This window comes from Spea bombifrons, chromosome 1 (genome assembly GCF_027358695.1).
Source record: "Spea bombifrons isolate aSpeBom1 chromosome 1, aSpeBom1.2.pri, whole genome shotgun sequence".
Taxonomy (NCBI): Eukaryota; Metazoa; Chordata; class Amphibia; order Anura; family Pelobatidae; genus Spea; species Spea bombifrons.
In genome coordinates, this window is record NC_071087.1 from 164298006 (window position 1) to 164320632 (window position 22627).

At 46.6% G+C, this 22627-nt stretch overlaps 7 non-coding genes across 7 annotated transcripts; all 7 read left to right on the top strand.

The window, feature by feature from the left end:
* The first annotated feature begins 11578 nt into the window (after positions 1–11578).
* On the top strand, positions 11579–11650 carry TRNAP-UGG (transfer RNA proline (anticodon UGG)). The gene has a single exon. It is a non-coding gene; the product is annotated as a tRNA-Pro (tRNA).
* Positions 11651–11867: 217 nt separating this feature from the next.
* On the top strand, positions 11868–11939 carry TRNAP-AGG (transfer RNA proline (anticodon AGG)). Its single transcript has one exon. It is a non-coding gene; the product is annotated as a tRNA-Pro (tRNA).
* Positions 11940–12114: 175 nt separating this feature from the next.
* Positions 12115–12186, top strand: TRNAP-UGG (transfer RNA proline (anticodon UGG)). Its single transcript has one exon. It is a non-coding gene; the product is annotated as a tRNA-Pro (tRNA).
* A 209-nt stretch (positions 12187–12395) lies between these two features.
* On the top strand, positions 12396–12467 carry TRNAP-AGG (transfer RNA proline (anticodon AGG)). The gene has a single exon. It is a non-coding gene; the product is annotated as a tRNA-Pro (tRNA).
* A 1038-nt stretch (positions 12468–13505) lies between these two features.
* TRNAP-CGG (transfer RNA proline (anticodon CGG)) lies at positions 13506–13577 on the top strand. The gene has a single exon. It is a non-coding gene; the product is annotated as a tRNA-Pro (tRNA).
* A 204-nt stretch (positions 13578–13781) lies between these two features.
* Positions 13782–13853, top strand: TRNAP-UGG (transfer RNA proline (anticodon UGG)). Its single transcript has one exon. It is a non-coding gene; the product is annotated as a tRNA-Pro (tRNA).
* Positions 13854–14334: 481 nt separating this feature from the next.
* Positions 14335–14406, top strand: TRNAP-AGG (transfer RNA proline (anticodon AGG)). The gene has a single exon. It is a non-coding gene; the product is annotated as a tRNA-Pro (tRNA).
* Positions 14407–22627: the final 8221 nt, after the last annotated feature.

Here is a 22627-nt window from a genome sequence, read left to right on the forward strand (position 1 = left end):
CTGGACGCTCTGATCGGTCTAAGTGTTTCCACCCATGTTCCCACATCTCACGGGCTTCATAACCCTGTTTTTTTAGAAAATGCGGTTTAGTTTTATGGTTCAGCTGAGCGTAGGTTGTATTTGTAACGCTGTTAAAGTCCTTTTCGTTGTAGCACACGGGACAACCATGGTAAAAGAACCCTGAAATTCAAATGCTGCAAGCTTACCATTAATTAACGCATAACCACCCAAAAAATAGGTTTTTTACCGCCTTGTAAGGCGTGCTGTATCGTGATGCCCTCTTTATGAGCGATATACATCAACCACTGTATACTCTGTTGAAAACCGCTTCTTATTTCTATGATTGTCAGCTGGCAAAATCGCTATAGTGTTATCCGGTAAATATTTAAACCTCTTCATGGCAGCGCACACAGAGGCTAAAGTTGTTCGCTGAAAAGGGTGAATGTATTCTTTGACTACCTCAGAGCCCAACGTCGTTTTGATTATACTTTCTCTGTAACGGATACAGGCCCGGATCTTCAATGCAGTATTTTTTCAGTTCTTCTTCAAAGTTAAATATACAGTTATTGTTATCCTGGTACCAAATCACGAAGTCGTTTTTTTCATCGGGCATCATTTGCTCGTAACCAGACTGACCTACAGAAGGCATAGGGCAACTTACTAAGCTTCATGGGTGGAAAATGTAAAGAGTCTATGAATCCGATACCCAAGTCAGGCGCGGTTACACAACTACTCTAAAATAGGCAATATTAACAATCTTTTTCAGGGGGGGCTAACCCGTAGCCAGCACCCCCTCAACAAGAATTTCAACAAAATGTTACTGATTATGATAGCTCTACGTTAGATCAGGTTTGATCAGACAAAATTTTTGTTAGATCTAGTCATATCACTGAGATATTGCATATTTAATGAGGGGGGCTGGCCCCCCTCAACTGAAATTTGGATTTTTTTTAATGGATCTTGGTAGATATTCGTTAGATCAGGTTAGATCAACTGTTTTTTTCGTTAGATCAACCACGCAGGAGGCGGTATTCGCAATCCTATTTTGTGTGCGGGGGATGGGTACACATACGGTCTGGCCCCCCCTCAACTGAAATTTGGATTTTTTTTTTAATGGATCTTGGTAGATATTCGTTAGATCAGGTTAGATCAACTGTTTTTTTCGTTAGATCAACCACGCAGGAGGCGGTATTCACAATCCTATTTTGTGTGCGGGGGATGGGTACACATACGGTCTGGCCCCCCCTCAACTGAAATTTGGATTTTTTTTTTATTGATTTTGGTAGATATTCGTTAGATCCGGTTAGATCAACAGTTTTTTTCGTTAGATCTATCTACTCACAATCTTCCTTTGATTCTTTTGATCAAGCCACAGGTGCATACCTCTCAACTGTCTCGATTAATGCAGTACAGTCACAATTTGGAGGCTCTGTCCCGCTGAGCTCTACCTCTGTTCCATGGAATTCGGGATTCAGAATCCTGCGGGTCCTGATCGTGTTCTCTGGTGCCTGGGTCACATTAGCATTGTACGCATGCGCAGTAACACTGCCAGCTTCAGTGACAGCACTAGCGCGCATGCGCGGTAACGCTGACACTCTGATCTTCACAGTTTAGGAAGAGTGATGGCAGCAATGCACATGCGCCAGCGTCCCAATTTGCCGAGATGTTGGGAGGTATGAGGCGATGTCATAAATAACAGACTCCACAGACACATTTAAAACACATTTTTCTCCGAATTTAGGCATTTTCTTGCAGTTTGCCTAACACAATGTATAGATAACTTTCAATATTTTTTTATTCTCTGCATTCACAGTATAAGCAATGTTTAGGGGATACAGTTGCTTTAATATTGGTGAACTAACCTGGCTGAGGTCAGCATATGTCCAGCCTGAAGATATTAGTGACATTTGAATAATGCTGTGTATGACATCTTCTTTGATTGGATAATAATTTCCCTCCAGTCATAACAGTTGTTAAAGAAACACATCCTGTGTGACCACTAACTCAATGTTAAGGTGGGTATTGGTTTACTGTATATGGGATACAGGGCCGGCCCGACAATGGAGCCAAGTGGGGCAACCGCTCCAGGCGGCACTTTTGAAGGGGCGGCACTTCACCGCCCCAAGCCCTTTTTTTTTTTTTTTTTTTTTTTTTTTTTTTTTTTTAAAGCGAAAGAGAGGGGCGCCGAGTGGTTTTTGCTTACCAAGCTGTCAGTACCCGCTCGGCGCCCCTCTCTCTCTCCTCTGCGGCGAGTCTCCCTGTTCGTTCTCGGTGCCGGCTTATAATGCTGAGTGCCGGAAGATTTCCGGCGCTCAGCATTACAAGCCGGCACCGAGACCGAACAGGGAGACTCGCCGCAGGACTGCTGAAAGGTAAGTACAAGAGGGCAGGGGCGGGGGCGGCAGGGACGATAAGGGAAGGGGCGGGGGGCGGCAGGGACGATAAGGGAAGGGGGGGGCGGCATTTTAAAATTCGCCCCAGGCGGCATTTTGCCTTGGGCCAGCCCTGATGGGATATATTATATATATATATATACTACTTTCAGTGTATAATTTCCATTGTATAATTTCAAGGAGGCCATTACATTTCATGTTGTAGAAGAAAAGACAATTTTTGGGAGGTATACGATGATATGGTGCGCACTGTAAAAACTGTTGACCCAAACAAAGTATGTGGACTTTCAGAGGTAGTTGTATATGTTAAGGTGTAGCTTTTTCTGTTAACATAACAGATGTAACAAATGATGTAAGACATAGTTTTAAACACTCTTTATAAAGTTCATCTAAGGTCATTCATAGACCATTTTCATATAAATGCAATCGACATGCTACAATGGGATGTAAATGTGGCCCACACCTCTTAATTGAGCTACATGTTGGTTTACATACACCAAAACAATGTGTTTCTGATTTTCCAAATTACATAGGATTTGTACACTATGGGCATTTATTATGCATGTTTCATGTTTCCATTTTTAGACATTGTTGTAAAAGCACTGCACATTTTTTTCTACAGTATTTACTTAGTTGTGTTTTAGACCATGCAAATAACTTCAATATTTAGTTTTATTATACTAAGTAAACTGTTTATTAAAAAAAAACAGAAAACTGATCCTTTTTGTTTAGGTCTGTGTACATGCATTTTTTCAGCCCCTATGTATACCCATTACCCGCACACAAAATAGGATTGTGAATACCGCCTCCTGCGTGGTAGATCTAACGAAAAAACTGTTGATCTAACCTGATCTAACGAATATCTACCAAGATCCATTAAAAAAATCCAAATTTCAGTTGAGGGGGGCCAGACCGTATGTGTACCCATCCCCCGCACACAAAATAGGATTGTGAATACCGCCTCCTGCGTGGTAGATCTAACGAAAAAAACAGTTGATCTAACCTGATCTAACGAATATCTACCAAGATCCATTAAAAAAAATCCAAATTTCAGTTGAGGGGGGGCCAGCCCCCCTCATTAAATATGCAATATCTCAGTAATTAGACTAGATCTAACAAAAATTTTGTCTGATCAAACCTGATCTAACGTAGAGCTATCATAATCAGTAACATTTTGTTGAAATTTTTGTTGAGGGGGGGCTGGCTACGGGTTAGCCCCCCCTGAAAAAGATTGTTAATATTGCCTATTTTAGAGTAGATCTAACGAAAAAAACAGTTGATCAAACCTGATGTAACAAAGATCTAACAAATGCCATGATCTTTTGTAAAAAAATTTAATATGGGGGGGCTAACCCGGGGGAGGTCTATAAATGTGGTGACAAAAGTTTCTAGACAAGATGGCCCCTGAAACTCCCAGTAGTTATCCCCCTCCAACTCTGATGCGTAAGCGTAGTTGGGTAAATGGACACCGGTTTCCTGCATACGCTCAATCATAAATATATTTTTCAGTGGGCTCCTCTGGTGTGTGTTTGCGCATGGAACAGATGTGGCCGTCAAACGTATCTACAGTCGCGTAACATATTTGGAAAATTAACCCTTTGCGTTCATGCTTAGACATGTCTGTGTAATGGCCACAAGTGTTGCAATACCTTTTTTGCTTACAATGTATGGTGCCGGATGAAGCCAGGAGTAGATGCTGTTTTAAGCAATCGTGTGAGCGACAAAATGTCCGACAGCGAGGACATCTAGGTATCTGTTTCCACTTCTACACAATCCTGTCTGTGACAAGCCTTACAAAAATACATGCATGAATGCTTGTTTTTGTGCCGGAACGGTGTCCGGCAGTAATCACAGAAGTAGCTTGCACCGATGAATGATCGAATTTGTTTTATACCATAATTATCTTCGTGGTATATAAATAAAATCTTGTCTTTACACGGACCACCGGTATGGAAATACCTCCATGACCCACGATTGTGATACAGCACTTTAATTGTCACCTTTAAATGTTTTTCAAACGCGGGTATTTCGCTGAAACTAATTGACCATCAGGGATACCTAGAGCTTTATGGCTGTCCCTCGCTCTGTCCAACAATACAGAGTCAGCGGTATCTGTCTCAGCGAAGAGGGCACAGAGACCAAACACAGGTTATTATCATCGTTGTTTAGATCATAAAGCCAGTGCCTTTTTGTGGCAATCATGCGGCTGTAGGGTGTCTCTGAGTCACAACACCACCGGCTCTATTCCTAACAATGACAACAAGTCTCATGATTTCGGCGTTGCTTTGAAGCAGGTTAGCCATGGCATTCACAGTCCTCAGCGTTTAACATGTTCTTAGACCTCCTAACAGAATACAAAGGCCTATTAAGTCCATCGGCATCCAGACGTAACCGGATAAAATCATTTGGACCTATATCAGGCATAATTCTATTAAAAAGGCCCTGAACTGCATCATGTACAGCCTGAATTGCATCAGCAAATGATGGTATCTGTTCCAAATTTACAAAGCGAAAAGCTTCATAATCAACAGCATTAAAATGGTTAAGTTCCCTGCGACGCTGCTCAACATGCTCTAAAAATACGGGGGATCTACAACATCTTGAGCGTTCTGCGGTTCAGGCTCTACTTCAGCATCAAAAGCAGGAGACCTTAGGGGTACCGCCGGTGTCATTTGCGTGGGGTGTCAAGGGTTAAACAGGAAGTGTAGCTACATGCTCAGGTCGGGGGTGTGCAGGGTGCCACGCTAGGTTCTGTATCAGAAGTTGTTTTAGGTAAACTTCTAGTCAGTGTTAAACGTGTTGTCCGTGTCAACGTCTTTATTGATTGTTTTACTGACTTAGCTCTACGTTTGGTAATATGTCTACCGCATTTGTTTGTCAGATAAAACCCCACCAGCCATGCCTAGTCACGCTGTATTCAACAAACGAATCCCTGTGCGAGAGTGTGCAGTAGCCTTATCAATACACGATAACCGATTCAAAATGTCAGGCCGTCTAATGTCATCGTCAGCCGTAGACACTAATTTATGCAGTTCTATTATCACACGGATAATAACTTTTAAATCAGTCCAGAAGATAACTTCTGATTTAAACCAGACGGTTACAGCCTGTATATTCCCAGCATGTGGTAAACAGGATGTTGCATCGGCAGTCACGTTGTGTCTGTAGCTACGAGGCTGTACCTGCTTCTAAACGGTTCCCTAACCCTGTGAAGTAAGAGGTTGAGACGTCTACCTTGTTTCAACACAATATCAATAGCCAAACCCTTATGTACCCTGTCAAGCGTACGCGCAAGCACAGGTTTCGAGCTCATACCAGAAGGCGACTGTATTCATACACCACAAACCGCATTCTAATATACTCTGAGAATACTGGGGGGGGGTTTATTTTTTTGCTTTTGTGTCTTATTTTTATTTGGTAAGTGGTGTAAAGGACTTAATTGTTTTGATACACGTAAATGTGTGGTTTTTGTTATGTCTTGTAAAACATTCCTTTTTTTTTTTTTTTTTTTTTAAACAATGGTTCTGTTACGGCTACCTCTAAGAGCCCTCTTGCTTTTACATTTACTGTCGCATTATCGTGCAAAATTCCTGAGACGTTTACTGGGATTATGTCCGGTGACTCCCCCGATGGGTTATGTGGTCCTTTCAATGTCGATTGTTCATGGGGCTGTCCTTTTTGTAAAAACCTCTGACGTAGACGGTAGTTCTTCAGATATATGGAGACTATCTCTAGGTGGTCGGTTCAGCGATAAGGATAACTTTGACTCTGTGTAAAAGATACAAATAAATTGAAATCTTGTATATGAAATAAAGACGTATCTTTACTATACATTAATATATAGCGCATGGGGGATACATAGACAATCATGATCCGAGCACTTGACAGCTTGTGGGTCATGCTGAAGGGTTTAAAACATAATGTAACGTACCGATAATAAAAGAGACGGACAACCAACTGGATTTGAAAAAGGCCACAGCTTTATTTATTATAAAAGCACTGTGACACGTAAAAACTTTATTTGAATTTTAACATACATAATGTTATAACATTGTAACCTCCATGACTTAGGGTCCCTCCACCCCTACTACCACACTTCAACCCCATGGAGGTTACTACCACACCCCTTAAGGATAAACCGACATCCTTTTTCGACAGCTCCACCTCCGTCCGAGAGCTGTCACCAACTTCTGCCGTGCACCCCTACCACGAGCCGTAAACCGCGCTAGCACGTGGCATAAGCACAACGGCCCCCTCATCCCTTGGGACCGTGCCCGTGGGAAAGCCCATCAAACGTGACAAACACGGTTTCCATACCTCTGATGAGAAACCACCCAATTATAACCAGGTACCACGAATAAGTACCTAAAAACATCCAACCGGAACCTCAGTTCCCTGCCACGGCCACTGCATTCGAACCTACTTGAATGCAGTGGCTCCTCCACACAGCAACCGCCTTCTTCACACCGAAACGAACATCTAACAACCAAATATCAGAACCTATATCCGTCAGATGAACACAATCTGCACGAAACAAAGACGCATTATCGCCCTCGAGATCCGAGTGGGGCACAACTATCCCCCCAAACCGGGCCACAAAATGGGAAATAGACTTATTAACCTTAACACGCGCCCTGTTGACACCTTGCAGAGACTTAGCCCCCCTCCAAAAAAGCTGAGGTGTGATGTGGGTCCAAACCACCACCAACCCAGGGAAACGGGTTCACAACCGCAGCAGATTGCACTTAATATTACGAACTAGCACCCACAAAGGTCGTTACCCCCCCATGTAACACCAAAACATGAGGGGGCGAACCAACCGCAGCCCTGTCATAAAACTCCGACAGGACAAAATCCCAAGACTTGCCCCAAAAACCAAACCAGCGAACCTGAGCATCACTGAGTGGGAGACCAAGCTGAGCACCCTGAACGCGCACCGCCGCCCTCTTTTCAGCCCAGTAGACGAAGGAGTGCCCGAAAATCCAGACATGGCAACGGTCATGATCTGCAAAAAGAGTAAAAGATGAACAACAAAACAATCAGAGCAAGAAACAACTAAACCAACGAAGGCCAAACATAAGAGCGATAACGAGCAGAACCCCAACGCCCCAACCTCATAATCGTCTCCTCCGGAAGACCCCACCTAGCCGCCTCTGTAGCGGCCCCAATACGGAAGGAATGAGAGGCAAATTCCCCAGGAGACAGGCCCAGACCCAACAAACCCTTACGGAAAACGGCTACAAATTGAAAACGGGACAAAAAGGAACCGTCAGCGTGAAGAAAAAGGGGGCCCGGGAGCTGCGGACGGAGCCGCAAAAATTGAACTAAGCAATCCATAGGACAGAGGTCAGAACCGACCAATCTGCGCAGAACCACAGTAAAACCCCTGCCCGACTGATCAGTTTTAGAGCTCCTGATAACCAAACGAACGTCATCGCGACCCATGCACACATCCTCAAGACGAAGCCCCCCGCTGAGGACCTGCGACGGGCTGACCAACTCACTAATGCGAGTCGCCCCAAAAAAGGCCACCACGAAAGCCGTGCGAAACACCTGCTCGTAAGGATCCGCGGAAACCAACACCAACCGGCCACAGAGCCGACCCAGAATAGAAAAGGTCACAGGCCTACGCGTATCCCGCGTCCTAAAACCCTTCCGAAAACCCTTAAGCGCCTGTTGAAACAGAAAAATCAGCGTCACCAACCAACTTGCACCTGAAGGACACCGCGGCCATCAGCTGATTGACCCTAGACACTGACACACCTTGTTCAAAGGCCTCACCCAGATACCTCAGCATAGCCAACACTCTTCCGCCAGTTGAAGATGAGTCGCCAGACTAAGCCAGGAACGCATCCCACACCGACCAAGCCCTCTGGTAGGCCGTCCAAGTAGAGGGAGCCAAGGACCGCTGCAGCAACATCAAAGTGCAACGTCCCCCATGTTCCAGAGCCAAGGCGGGCAAGCCAGACCCTCCTGTGGCACCAGCAGCCGGAACCGCGACCACAGCTGTCGAGACAAAGAATCCGCTATGGAATTGTCCACTCCAGGAATATGGACAGCCGTCAAAAACATATTTAACTGCAGGCAGCGCAACACGAGATGCCGCAACAAACGTAACACAGGGGGGGATGAAGCAGAAACATTGTTGATGGCCAACACCACACCCATATTGTCGCAATGAAGCCTCACACTCTTATTCCGAAGCAAATCTCCCCAGAGCTCAACAGCCACCACAACTGGAAAGAGTTCCAGGAACACCAGATTCCTGCAAAGCCCAGAGGCCGTCCAAGCCGCTGGCCAAGAGGCCGCGCTCCACTGACCCTGTAAGAAAGCCCCGTAACCCACGCCACCAGCAGCATCGGTATAGAACTCCATATCGACGCTAGCCACCGCCTCATCCATCCAAATAGCCTTCCCATTAAACTCACTCAAAAAGACGTCCCAAACAGCAAGATCTTCCCTCAAATCCGAGGTAATCCGAATGAAATGATGAGCGGAACGGACACCCGCCGAGGCCAGAGCCAACCGCCTGCAAAAAACCCGCCCCATTGGGATAATGCGACACGCAAAATTGAACTTCCCCAACAAGGATTGCAACTGCCGCAACGTAACCTTTTTAGCCGCACGGAAACGACCGACCCATGAACGCAAATCAGCAACTTTATCCTCGGGCAGCTGGAAAATCATAGACACCGTATCAATTTCGATGCCCAGAAATTTCAGCCGGGTAACAGGACCCTCCGTCTTATCCAGGGCCAAAGGAACCCCGAAACGATGCATGACCCCCTGCAAAGTCGCCAAAAGCATGGCGCAGACCGGAGAACCACTCGGACCGACACAAAGAAAATCGTCCAGATAATGGATGACAGACGGAACACCAGCTTCCTCCCTGACCACCAAATCCCAAAAAACAATTAACCGTTTCAAAGTAAAAACAGGAGATCGAACACCCCATAGGCAAACACTTGTCAACGAAAAACTGCCCACCCCACACACAGCCCAGGCGGTGAAAACAATCCGGGTGAACCGGCAATAGCTGGAAAGCCGCCTCAACATCAGACTTAGCCATCAAGGCACCACGCCCATAGCGCCAAACCCAATGCAAAGCCGAATCAAATGAAGCGTATGAGACCCTACACAGCTCCTTGTCAATACCGTCATTAACGGATCCCCCCTTCGGAAAGGACAGATGATGTATCAAACGGTATTTGCCCGGTTCCTTTTTGGGCACCACACCCAAAGGGGAAACCCGCAAATTAGGAAGAGGAGAACTAACAAACGGCCCCGCCATGCGCCCCAACTCAACCTCCTTGGCCAATTTTTCCCCCACCACCCCAGGAAAGGACAAAGCGGATTTCAAATTCCTAGGGGACTGAAATGCCTCCCCCTCCCGAAACGGAATGTAAAAACCCTCCGAAAAACCAGAAAAAATCAACTTAGCCGCCTGCCTATCAGGATACCTATCCAACCAGGGTACCATCTCATTTACCCTCACCGGAGTCGCCCCCTTTTCCACCAGAACCAGAGGCCTTTCCCTCCTTTGCTTTTTTAAAGCACTTGGACAGGGGGTGGGAACCGGAACAACCAGAACACTCATGTTTGACCCTACAGGTGGATCCCCACTTACACTGGCCCTCATTGAATTGCCAGCAATAGCCCTTTTTGGGACCCGTCGACGGCGAGCTATGGGCTCCGCCGGCAGACCCTGAAAAGGGCTGCCGGAGCCGTGACCTTAAGCCACAAAGCAATGTCCTTGTGGTCCCATCGAATGGAGGGACGCACAGCCTTGCGTTGGCGGAATTGCTCATCGTAACGGAGCCAAGCCAGACCGCCATAAACCCTATGCGCCTCGCCAATACTATCTGTATAGCAGAACAGCTGCGAGCAGTGATCAGACGCCTTTTCACCGATGACACTGGCCAATATGGCAAACGCTTGGAGCCAATTCTGAAAGGTCCTAGGAATCAGCCGAAACCTACGCCTTTCCTCATCCTCCTTCTTTTTCTCCTCCGTCTTGGACGACCTATCCAAGTTAAAGCGCTCCAAAGGCAGCAGGGTGAAAATGTCAACATATTCACCCTTCCGTATTTTTTCTTTAACCTCCTGCTTGAGATGGGCCCCCAAAGGGCCCTCGAAGCAAGCATAAATTTCCCCCTTCGCCGTGTCAGAAGGGCGAGCCAAATCCCCAGCCTCCTTAGCACCAGCCGCAGCCGTAGTAGACACCACTGCAGGAGAGCCCGCACCGGCACCCCCGACCCCCACAGCAGTCGATCCCAATGAAGAGCCCGAGACAGACGACACTTCGCCGGCGCGAGCCACACCACTCTCCCAGACAGATGCAGGGGACGCCGTAGCAGAAGCAGCCGGAAATTTGTCTAAGACAGCTTTAAAAGCGGCAACCAGAGAGCCCCAATCCCCAGGTGGAGCCACAGGACCCTGTGCAGCCATCCCAGCCCCAGCCACGTGCGCAACGGACAGAGGAGCAGCCTGTGATAACCCTGCGGGACCAGTATCCCCTGTAGACTCACCGAGCTGGCCTTGAGATCCATGCACAGCCATTCCAGACGCGCTCACATCGCCAGCAGCAGGTGTAGTGAAGAGAGCAGGAGTAGCCGACAACCGCAGGTTTAGGCCGCTGACATCAATCAGGGAGACCGATCAATAATCAGCGACTTAAAATGTCACCGACAAGTGATCAGGTGGTAATTATGATTTTTTCATTTATTAATAATTTGTGTTTTTTCATAATTACCTTAGATGACCCCTCTCTTTGTAGAGCAGGGTCATCCGTGGGCTGCCATAATGATCCGATCACTCCTATTGGCCAGGAGTGATCTGATCAGCCCAGCATTTGACCTGGAAGCACCCTGGACTTTCAGGTCAGTGCTGTTTTTTTATTATTATTTTATTAATTTTTTTTCATTAAATAATTTTGTAATTTTTTTTATTTTTTACATTTTTTTTTAACTTTCAATGCTGATGCTCCATTGAAGCACAGCATTGACTGATATTTAGTCCCCACAAGCTTGCAGGGCAGTTATCTTCTCTGTGGGCCGTTGCTTTTAAGATGGTGCCGCCTATCCCTTTTCTACTCCCATAAAGGAAGAAGCCGTTGCTTTTGAACCAGAAGGTTCTCCTGACGGTGAACATTCGGGCTCACGCCGCGGGACTTTCACTATTTGTCTGGCTCGTTGGTCTAGGGGTATGATTCTCGCTTTGGGTGCGAGAGGTCCCAGGTTCAAATCCCGGACGAGCCCGAGCGCTCAGTGCCGCCTTATTTTAGGAGGACCCTTACCTTTCTGCTCCGCCTCAGAGAAAATGCCACTCGGGTGCCGTCGCTTTGCAATGGGAAGTTTCTCTCGACAGTGCTTGGCTGCAGAGAGCGAGAGGCTTTGTCGCTCGACGTCCCTTTAGCGTCCCTGCTAAACTTTCTCTTCTTCCGATCGCCGGGCCCGGAGCACCTGCCAGCTGTGTGGCTCGTTGGTCTAGGGGTATGATTCTCGCTTAGGGTGTGAGAGGTCCCGGGTTCAAATCCCGGACGAGCCCGAGCTTGACAGCGCTACGCGTCGCCGCTGCTCTTCTCTGTGGCCCATCGCTTTTAAGATGGTGCCGCCTATCCCTTTTCTACTCCCATAAAGGAAGAAGCCGTTGCTTTTGAACCGGAAGGTTCTCCTGACGGTCAACATTCGGGCTCATGCCGCAGGGTTTTCGCTATCTGTCTGGCTCGTTGGTCTAGGGGTATGATTCTCGCTTTGGGTGCGAGAGGTCCCGGGTTCAAATCCCGGACGAGCCCGAGCGCTCAGCACCGCCTTATTTTAGGAGGACCCTTACCTTTCTGCTCCGCCTCAGAGAAAATGCCACTCGGGTGCCGTCGCTTTGCAATGGGAAGTTTCTCTCGACAGTGCTTGGCTGAAGAGAGCAAGAAGAGGCTTTGTCGCTCGGCGTCCCTGCTAAACTTTCTCTTCTTCCGATTGCCGGGCCGGGAGCAGCTGCCAGCAGTCTGGCTCGTTGGTCTAGGGGTATGATTCTCGCTTAGGGTGCGAGAGGTCCCGGGTTCAAATCTCGGACGAGCCCACACAGCAGCTTTTGTGCGCGCCCTCTTTTAAGTCCTTTCCTTGAGATGACGGAAAATCGTGCTCCAGCAAACGGGGCTGTGATGGTAGCTGTCTGAGACTTGTGGGCATACAAGGATTAATGTGTATTTTGTATTTTCAAACTGATGTTCCTTCTTTGTATAATCCCTTTATGTTTATTGGTGCTGTTTCCTGTCTGCAATACCATTATCTTGAGGTGATGGTATTGATCCTTTGTTGTGGTGTGAAATATTGTATTGTATTAATGAAATGCCTGAGTTAATCTCCTTATGTTAACTTTCCTTTTATATATATATATATACTATAAATATATACTTTGTTTCTAGTGTTTTACCCACCCCTTGTTTTCCTATATAACCTTGTATGCCTTGCAATAAACAGAGAAGTCTTCCCCAAGAGTTTGGTGTGCGTCCATTTCTTGGGAGGTTTGCGGCAGAGTCTTCGGATCTGTCAGCATTGAGCTTAACACTTGGCAGCCTCTGTAAGGGCTGTACTTGGAGGCAGAGGGATCAATACATGCCCTCCTATCCAGTGGCTAAAGGACTCGATGCCTACCCCAGCTCAGGTCAAACCTGCTACAGTCTACTGACCCTTCAACCTCGCACCAAAAGTTTCCCCTACTGAGACCAGCATCCTGGGGGAGATACAGTCACCGACTTGACCCCGGTCTCAGCAACGCTCCTTTCTGGACGATACATCCTGGGGGAGAGGCTGCTCCAGGTATCCGTATCGTCACAGGGGCGATTCGACTACCTCGGCTCCAATCTACACTGGAAAGGCACGGTTTGTGCTGACTCGAAGGATGCATTTTGAAACGGGTAATGGTCATTTAATGCTAGACCCTGAAACCTGGCTTTTTACGTCTTTTATTTTTTTTGTATTGTTATCATTTTTTTTTTTGTTTATTTATTTATTTTTATTTTTTTATCGTCGCGCAGTTTCATCAGCGAATGCTTGCAGTGACAATCCATCCTCGAGGAGTTCGACACGTCCGGCGGCAGACCACACATACGTTTCTGGCTCGTTGGTCTAGGGGTATGATTCTCGCTTCGGGTGCGAGAGGTCCCGGGTTCAAATCCCGGACGAGCCCAAGCTGAACAGCGCCTCTTCTCTGCGAGGCGTCTCTTTTAAGAAGTTGTCGCCAATCCCGCTGTACTTCCGCATTAAAGAAGAAGCGGTTGCCTTGGGACGGGAACGTTGCAGATGCCGGCGTGCCGCTGGATGTCCGTTTTAGCTTCCCTGCTAAACTTTCAGCTCATTCGGGCTCACGCCGCGGCCAGCTCGATATCTGTCTGGCTCGTTGGTCTAGGGGTATGATTCTCGCTTTGGGTGCGAGAGGTCCCGGGTTCAAATCCCGGACGAGCCCGAGCGCTCAGCACCGCCTCCTTTTAGGAGGACCCCTACCTTTCTGCTCCGCCTCAGAGAAAATGCCACTCGGGTGCCGTCGCTTTGCAATGGGAAGTTTCTCTCGACAGTGCTTGGCTGCAGAGAACGAGAGGCTTTGTCGCTCGACGTCCCTTTAGCGTCCCTGCTAAACTTTCTCTTCTTCCGATCGCTGGGCCCGGAGCAGCTGCCAGCTGTCTGGCTCGTTGGTCTAGGGGTATGATTCTCGCTTTCGTGCGTGCCCTCTTTTACGTCCTTTCCGCCTCCCTTTAGGAGGACCTTCACCTTTCTGCTCCGCCTCAGAGAAAATGCCACTCGGGTGCCGTCGCTTTGCGATGGGAAGTTTCTCTCGACGGTGCTTGGCTGCAGAGAGCGAGAGGCTTTGTCGCTCGGCGTCCCTTTAGTGTCCCTGCTAAACTTTCTCTTCTTCTGATCGCCGGGCCCGGAGCAGCTGCCAGCTGTCTGGCTCGTTGGTCTAGGGGTATGATTCTCGCTTAGGGTGCAAGAGGGCCCGGGTTCAAATCCCGGACGAGCCCACACAGCAGCTTTCGTGCGCGCCCTCTTTTACGTCGTTTCCTTGAGATGATGGAAAATCGTCCTCCAGCAAACGGGGCGATTCGACTACCTCGGCTCCAATCTACACTGGAAAGGCACGGTTTGTGCTGACTCGAAGGATGCATTTTGAAACGGGTAATGGTCATTTAATGCTAGACCCTGAAACCTGGCTTTTTACTAGACTTGCGCATTCGTCTTCGGGCAAACATGAAAACGAGCACGAAGAGGCCGGTTTTTTGTTCGTTCCGAAGACACGCCTAAGAGAATACAGTGCCGGCAAAACGTAGGAGAAGACGAAGACTCACAACCACGAAGAATCGAAGATTCTTCGTGATCGTCTTCGTTTTTGCCGCGCAGCCGCCATAATTTCAAACAGGAGTGAGCTGATCTCGTCTGTCCAATCAGCTCACTCTTGTGACGTCACGCTAAGGGTCTCGTCCAATGCCTGTGCTGCTGTTTTTTGAATTCTGAAGGCGCCTTTATAAGACCAGAGCTTGCCTGAGAGATCCATTCATTTTTCGCTGTGACTGCTTTGGCAACACTGCTGTGCTGCATCCGAGCGTTACAGAGAGAGATTGTTCTGTTCTGTGTGAGACTGGTAAGCCTTAGCCTGCCATTTCTCACAGTGTACTTCATCCTCAATTCAGTGCTACTTAATATAATTAATAATAATAATTTGATTTAATTTTTTTTAAATTGAATTTGTCATCAACTGTAGTGTAAGTGCTGTTGAGTTGACAGTGCACCCAGTGCCTTAGTGGCACTGGGGTGCCCTTGCCCTGGGCTGGCACTAGTGCCTATTGCCTGTCCTGCTTAAATAAATTAAATAGAATTTATAAATAATAATTTAATAGAATCTATAATTTAATAGTTCATTATTATATATATATATATATATATTTGTCAGTCATATATATATATATATTCTATAGTATACTAGTGTAGAGTGTACTGTAGACATTCATCTACTAGTGTCTAATTTAAAATCAGTAATATTAATTAATATAATTAATAATTGAATTCATTATAAAATTATATATATATTTGTCAGTTATAGTTAGTAATAGTATACTAGTGTAGAGTGTACTGTAGACATTCAAGACATCTACTAGTGTCTAATCTAAAATCAGTAATATCAATAATTCTATAATTCTTTCTTGTCTTAATAGTTAATTAAATTAGCTATAAATAAAAGTAATAATATTAATTAATTACTACTAGCGTATAGTTCAGCTAATCTTATTAGTACTGGTGCTGCAGCTCTATAGTTTGTGCTTTGTTTTAGCAACAGTAAGAGACCAAGTCAATTTTTCTTAATTAATCTTTCATTTTATTTCATTTGTTTTGCTCACCTCAGTCCATCAGTGAAGTGAACTTGTTGGGCTAGTGAGTGCAGCCGCATAAGTGCTGTGTTTTTTTTTTGATCAGCAAGCAGTGACGTTAACTGTTTTGCAAAGATTTTCTCATTTTTTACATTTTATTTCAATTTTATTAAAAGTACCCTTAGTGTTTTGCTCACCTCAGTCCATCAGTGAAGTGAACTTGTTGGGCTAGTGAGTGCAGCAAGCAGTGAAGCTAACTGTTTTGCTGTGACATTTTATTTTATTTCTAATTCTTTTCAAGAAAAATTGACTGTGACGAGCTGTACTAAGCAAAGCTTCAAGCTACTAGCTGTAGTACTAAAATAATTCTAATCTTCTTTAATCTTAATCTATAATATATTATAAATAATAATATTCTAATTCATAATCTATAATATAAGTAATTCTAATTCATAATCTATATTCTTCTATCTATAATACATAATATATAAGTAAATTAGTTCTAATCTATTAATATTATATAACTTAATATTAATTAATAAATCATATACTGAATCTGATTTAACCTCACTTTAGCTTAGTGGGTTTGAGAGCGTCTGCCTAGAGGTAGACTTATAGTAAGGAAATATAGCTTTAGGCTAGCATAGTGGTAGGCTAAGCTCTTAGGCCCGTGTAAATTCAAATTAAAAATAAAATACTGCTAGTTATTAAATAGTTAATCTTGAGTTAATAATTTAAATAACTTTAGGATTTTGGCAGATTGCACACAGCACAGTGCAGTAGTGCATAGTTTTACTTTTTAAGCAGTAGCACTGAAGAGAACTTCCTCTAATTTTTTTGTCTTTAATTCGTTTTTCCTTTTTTTTATTTATTTTTTTTTTATAGTTTTTTAAACACTACACTACACTACACTACACTACACACACAACACAAAATTTGAAATGGATCCTCCTTTTGGGACTAAGGAGGGACAAGCTCCATCTACCACCACCACCACCACCAGTTCTAAGATGCAGCCTTTGCGTCAGTCTAGTCGGCCAAGTAGGCCAAGCTCTCGCTTATCATTTGGGGAAGCATTGCTTGAAGGATCATCATGTAAAGGAAAGGCACCTAAAGCAGGCAGTAGTAGTGCAGCTAGGCCCACAAGCTCTATGGTTTTTTACGGAAAGCCTAAAGCACCAGAAGCACGTTCAAAGTTAAAGGGTAGCACAAGTAGTACCAGCCCAGTGACTAAAAAGAAGTGCCTTTTGCCCCAAGCAGCATCTTCCCCATCCACAAGCAGCATGCAAGGTACCAAGCAGAGCCAAATTAGCAGCAAGACTCAGAGGGGTCCCAAACCAAAGCGATCTCATTCCTTTGTAGGGAAAACCACCACCACCACCCCCACCTCTACCGCCTCTACCACCACTAGTGCTGCGCCTACTGTTCCCACTGGTACCGTCACGCCATGTCCTCCTAGTACCTCTAGCAAGCCACCAAGTCCTTACAAATTTTTGTAAAGACAGTTAGAGAGAGGGCTACACATAGTGGAACTCCACCTAGCGAGGTAGCAGAGGAGCCTGAGACTGAGAAGCCAAGTGCAGAGTCTATTCTTCCTGCTCGCACTACTACTAGTCACGAGTCTCACGACGATATCAGTCTTAGCTCCAGCCTAGCAGGAATTCCATTTGATCTGGCTAATGAAGAGCTAGACTATGAGCCAGAGGAAGTAGAGGAGATGAGTGGTCAGGAATCAGATTCCTCAGGGAGCAGTGTCCAAATGACTAGTGCACAATTTTCCCCTGAGCCTCCACCTTCTCCGCTACAATCACCACCACCACCACCACCAGCAGCAAAACCTAGCAAATCTAAAGCAATTAGCAGTCCCACTATGGCCAGTACTGTTACCACCAGTCCCACCACCACTAGTTCTGCCTCTGTTCATCCACCCCGAGCAGTAAGAGCAGCACCCAAGGCACACTCCAAGGCTATGCGCGCCCCAATTTGGGAGCACTTTGAAAATGTTGAAGAAGGGCGCTATGGAAAGTGCAAACATTGCGGGAAGCTAATAAGCAGAGGGAAAGCGTCTGGCCATTTTACCAGTGCTAGCATGAAGCATCACCTCAGCACTCAACACAACGCTGTGCTATTGGGGAAAGATGCAGAAGTAAAACTTAGTGCAGGCAGCATCGCTGGTGGCCGTGGAAAACCCCCAACAGCTTCTTCTTCTGAGCCAATAGCAGCAGCAGCAGCAGCAACAACAACTAGTGCTGACAGCCAGAGACCAAGGCAGGTTGGAGCACTGCATGTCCAGCCCACCCTGGAACAATTTGTGGCATTCCAATCCAAAAGGTCAATGCCCAAACAGCAGGCCAATAAAGTAACGCGACTGATTGGTCAGTTCATTGCTGTTGGAGGGGCATCCTTCTCTATGATCGAAGGGGAGCCTTTCAAACAATTGATGGCGGCTGTGGCCATGGGCGTAGGAACCCCTAAAAATCTGGGGGGGATAGCATTTTTTCTGGTAGGGTATACCTGACCATTTCACCAACAGGGACTTTATGACATCACATTATAAATACATAGACATTAATATGAAGTTGGTCCCCCTTTGCCGCTATAACGGCTTTCACTCATCTGGGAACGATTTCCACAAGATTTTGGAGAGTTTCTGTGGGGAATTTTTGCAGCCATGCCTTTATGGGCCTTGTTTTGTACACTGGGGCAGTCATGATGGAATAGAAAAGGACCTTCCCCAAAACCGTTCCCACAAAGTTAGAAGCATAGTGCTGTCCAAAAAGGTATATCACCTACAGCTCATAAAACGTTCTACTGGATGAATGGGAGAAAATTCCCACAGAAACAGAAAAATCTTACAACCACAGATGGACCCCACTGGACACGGCCACAGAGACTACTATGATGTATTGAAGGATCCATCTAAGACTCCTAACACGTCATGCACACAGGAACATATCCACACACTTAAACACTTGAATAACATACACAAGCACACAATAATACACCCCAAAACATTCCCACCCTAATATACCTAGACACATGCCCACCATAACACACCTGGAAACATACTATCATACCCATAAAAACAGATGTGCACAATAACAAACCCACAAACATACGCTATCACACCCAGACACGCAAACACATCCTTCACTTACTCTGCCTACCCCTAGATTAACTCGTGGTGCTTTGTATTAGTGATGCCCTAGACCAAGTAGCACCCCGAAATATTCTCTTGTGTCCGAATGCTGTGACATACAGTGACACACATACTCATTTTAACCAGAAATAGGCCTGGATTTAACCCTAGGTGCCCCTGAGTTAAACATGTGTTACAGGGAATCATAATCTTCCCTTTAAGTACGACATGCCTGCTCATACACACATATACACTATCCATACACACATATACACTATCCATACACACATATACACTATCCATACACACATATGCACTGCCCTTACGCATGCCTGCCCACAAAAACACACACATACACTGCAATTGCCTGCACATACACTTGCCAGTACTCACACATATGCACTACCCTTATACACGCCTGCCCAAACATAAACTGCTCACACACACACACGCCTCCCCATAAATATACACTGCCTTTGCACATACTTACACAGACGTATACACTATAAGACAAATACACTCCTTATATACACACACATATACACTGCCCATACAGACGTACACATATACACTGCCCATACAGACGTACACATATACACTGCCCATACAGACGTACACATATACACTGCCCATACACACGTACACATATACACTGCCCATACACACGTACACATATACACTGCCCATACACACGTACACATATACACTGCCCATACACACGTACACATATACACTGCCCATACACACGTACACTGCCCATACACACATACACATATACACTGCCCATACACACGTACACATATACACTGCCCATACACACACATACACATATACACTGCCCATACACACGTACACTGCCCATACACATATACACTGCCCACACACACGTACACATATACACTGCCCATACACATATACACTGCCCATACACACGTACACATATACACTGCCCATACACATATACACTGTCCACACACACGTACACATATACACTGCCCATACACATATACACTGTCTACACACACGTACACATATACACTGCCCATACACACGTACACATATACACTGCCCATACACATATACACTGCCCATACACACGTACACATATACACTGCCCATACACATATACACTGTTTTGCACATCAGACCGCCCCCTCGTCTTGCACATCAGACCCCCCCTCGTTTTGCACATCAGACCCCCCCTCGTTTTGCACATCAGACCCCCCCCTCGTTTTGCACATCAGACCCCCCCTCGTTTTGCACATCAGACCCCCCCCTCGTTTTGCACATCAGACCCCCCCCTCGTTTTGCACATCAGACCCCCCCTCGTTTTGCACATCAGACCCCCCCCTCGTTTTGCACATCAGACCCCCCCCCTCGTTTTGCACATCAGACCCCCCCCCCTCGTTTTGCACATCAGACCCCCCCCCCTCGTTTTGCACATCAGACCCCCCCCCCTCGTTTTGCACATCAGACCCCCCCCTCGTTTTGCACATCAGACCCCCCCCCTCGTTTTGCACATCTCTTACCTTTCTCTTCTTCTCTTCTGCTTTCTGCTTGCTCTTCCTCCTCCCCTTCTGGTGGTTTGCCGCTCTAGTGCAGTGCAGCTGCGCAGAGCTGTTTCTGCTGAGCGCCGGGGCTGGGATATAAACGTCATATCCCATCGCCCGGCACTCAGTGACAGACAGCACACCGGTAAGTGTTGGACTGGTTAGGGAAATCCCCAACCAGTCCTGCACGCTGCAGCTGCTGATCGGGCAGCTGTGCACCGAGGGCACTGGGGGGGATTGCTCTATTATCGGTCCCCCCCGCATGATTTCCTGGGGGGGATCTGTCCCCCCCGTCCCCCCCGGTTCCTACGCCCGTGGCTGTGGCTCCACAATATACAGTCCCGTCACGTTCCACTTTCAGCAGGAACATTGTCCCCTCATTGTATCGGTCCTGTGTTTCAGCAGTGAAAGAGGAGCTTTCCAAGGCTGCTGGTCAGTCTGTTCATTTCACTACAGATTTGTGGAGTGCACCTAGCGGCCAGCATGCCTTTCTTTCTTTGACAGCACACTGGTGGCAGCCCGGTGTGCCCATGGAAGCTGCTGCAGCAGGCTACCGATCATTCCTTCTCCATGCAGAAGTGATGGATGAAAAGCACACTTCCCAAAACATTCTGCATGCGATGAGGAAAATGTTTAGCCTTTGGGTGGGAGCAGAGGCGGGCACCAATGTTGAAGTTGGTTTTGTGGTAACTGACGGAGGTGCCAATATGGTGAAAGCGCTGCGAGATGGTCATATTGTTGGTGTGCGCTGTGCAGCCCACATCATCCATCTTGTAGTGAAGGCAGCAATGTCAGAAGGAACTAATGTGGCAGCGGTAGTTCTGTCCCGCTGCAGAAAGATCGCTGGGCACTTTCACCATAGTGTTAAGGCTAGCCAACTTTTGAGGGAAGAGCAAGAGAGGTCAGGTCTTCCCGTACACTGCCTACGTCAGGATGTCAGTACACGGTGGAACTCCACGTTAGACATGCTGGAGAGGATTTTGGAGCAGCAGAGGGCAATCCATAATCTTGCCTCAGAGCACAATATTGGGATTACATCTCCATTGAATAGGGAGGATTGGACAGTGATTGCCCAGCTAGTGGCAGTCCTTAAACCATTCAGGGATGCCACAGAAAATTTAAGCTCAAACACTGCCAGTCTGGCCCAGGTAATCCCAGTGTTCTCCCATCTAGGCAGCAAGATGGATGTGTTCCTTGGAAACCGTGAGGCTGTTCAAGGTGGCACTCTACATCCTGACGTAGCAGCCATAGTCAGGAAGCTGAAGGATTTGCTAAAAGTACACCTTCGCAAACGAATGGAAGAGAGTCCCGAAATGATGCTAGCGTGCCTTTGCGATCCAAGGATTAAGGGAAAGCTAGCTTTGAAATGTAATGTTCTCAGTAGCTACCGGGAGCAATTGGTCAACAAGGTGCGTGACTGGCAGCGTAAAATGGGAATGCTGTCCGAGGAGGGAGAGGTGCAGGAGGAGGAAGAGATGATGTGGTCTGCTACTCCTAGCAGCAGCATCAGCAGCAGTGCCACAAGCAGCACAATACAGCTGAGTGGAGCAGCTGCGTTTTGGGAAGAGGCACTTGGGAGTATAGTTGGACCATCTGACAGAGCTAGCAGCAGAAAGGAGAGTAGTGCTGCTGAAATGGTCAAACTTTACCTCTGTGAAGTTCCTTCTGCGCCTAATGTTGATCCTCTTAGATACTGGGATGAAAAGAAGAGTGTGTGGCCTGCACTCTCATGGGTTGCGCAGCAGCTACTATCATGTCCGCCAACCACTGTTCAAAGTGAGCGCGTGTTTTCTATGACTGGAAACATACTGAGTCCACAGCGCTCACGCATGGCACCTCATCTGATGGAGCAGATTGCCTTCCTTAAATTCAATCTGCCCAAGTTGGGTTACCCAGCTCTTAGCTTGGAAAGTAAATTTTTTTTTCTCTGTAATGTTTAAGGTCGTTTCTCCCCCTGGTTGCACGTTTTTGCGGTGTGGCAACGTCTGCTACCTCCGCCGGTGTAGCCAATTTACGCTAGGGCCTAGTGTCTGAGTTCTGGAAGTCCGCTCCCAAACACCATGGGGTGAAAACAGGTGAGCGGGTCGTCAATTGCCCACTCATTCACCTTTTTCCTTTTCCAACGCTGCTGCTGGTGGTGGTGCCAGCATCTTTTCGCTTCCTGGCTGAAATCATGCCTCAAATGTCCCTA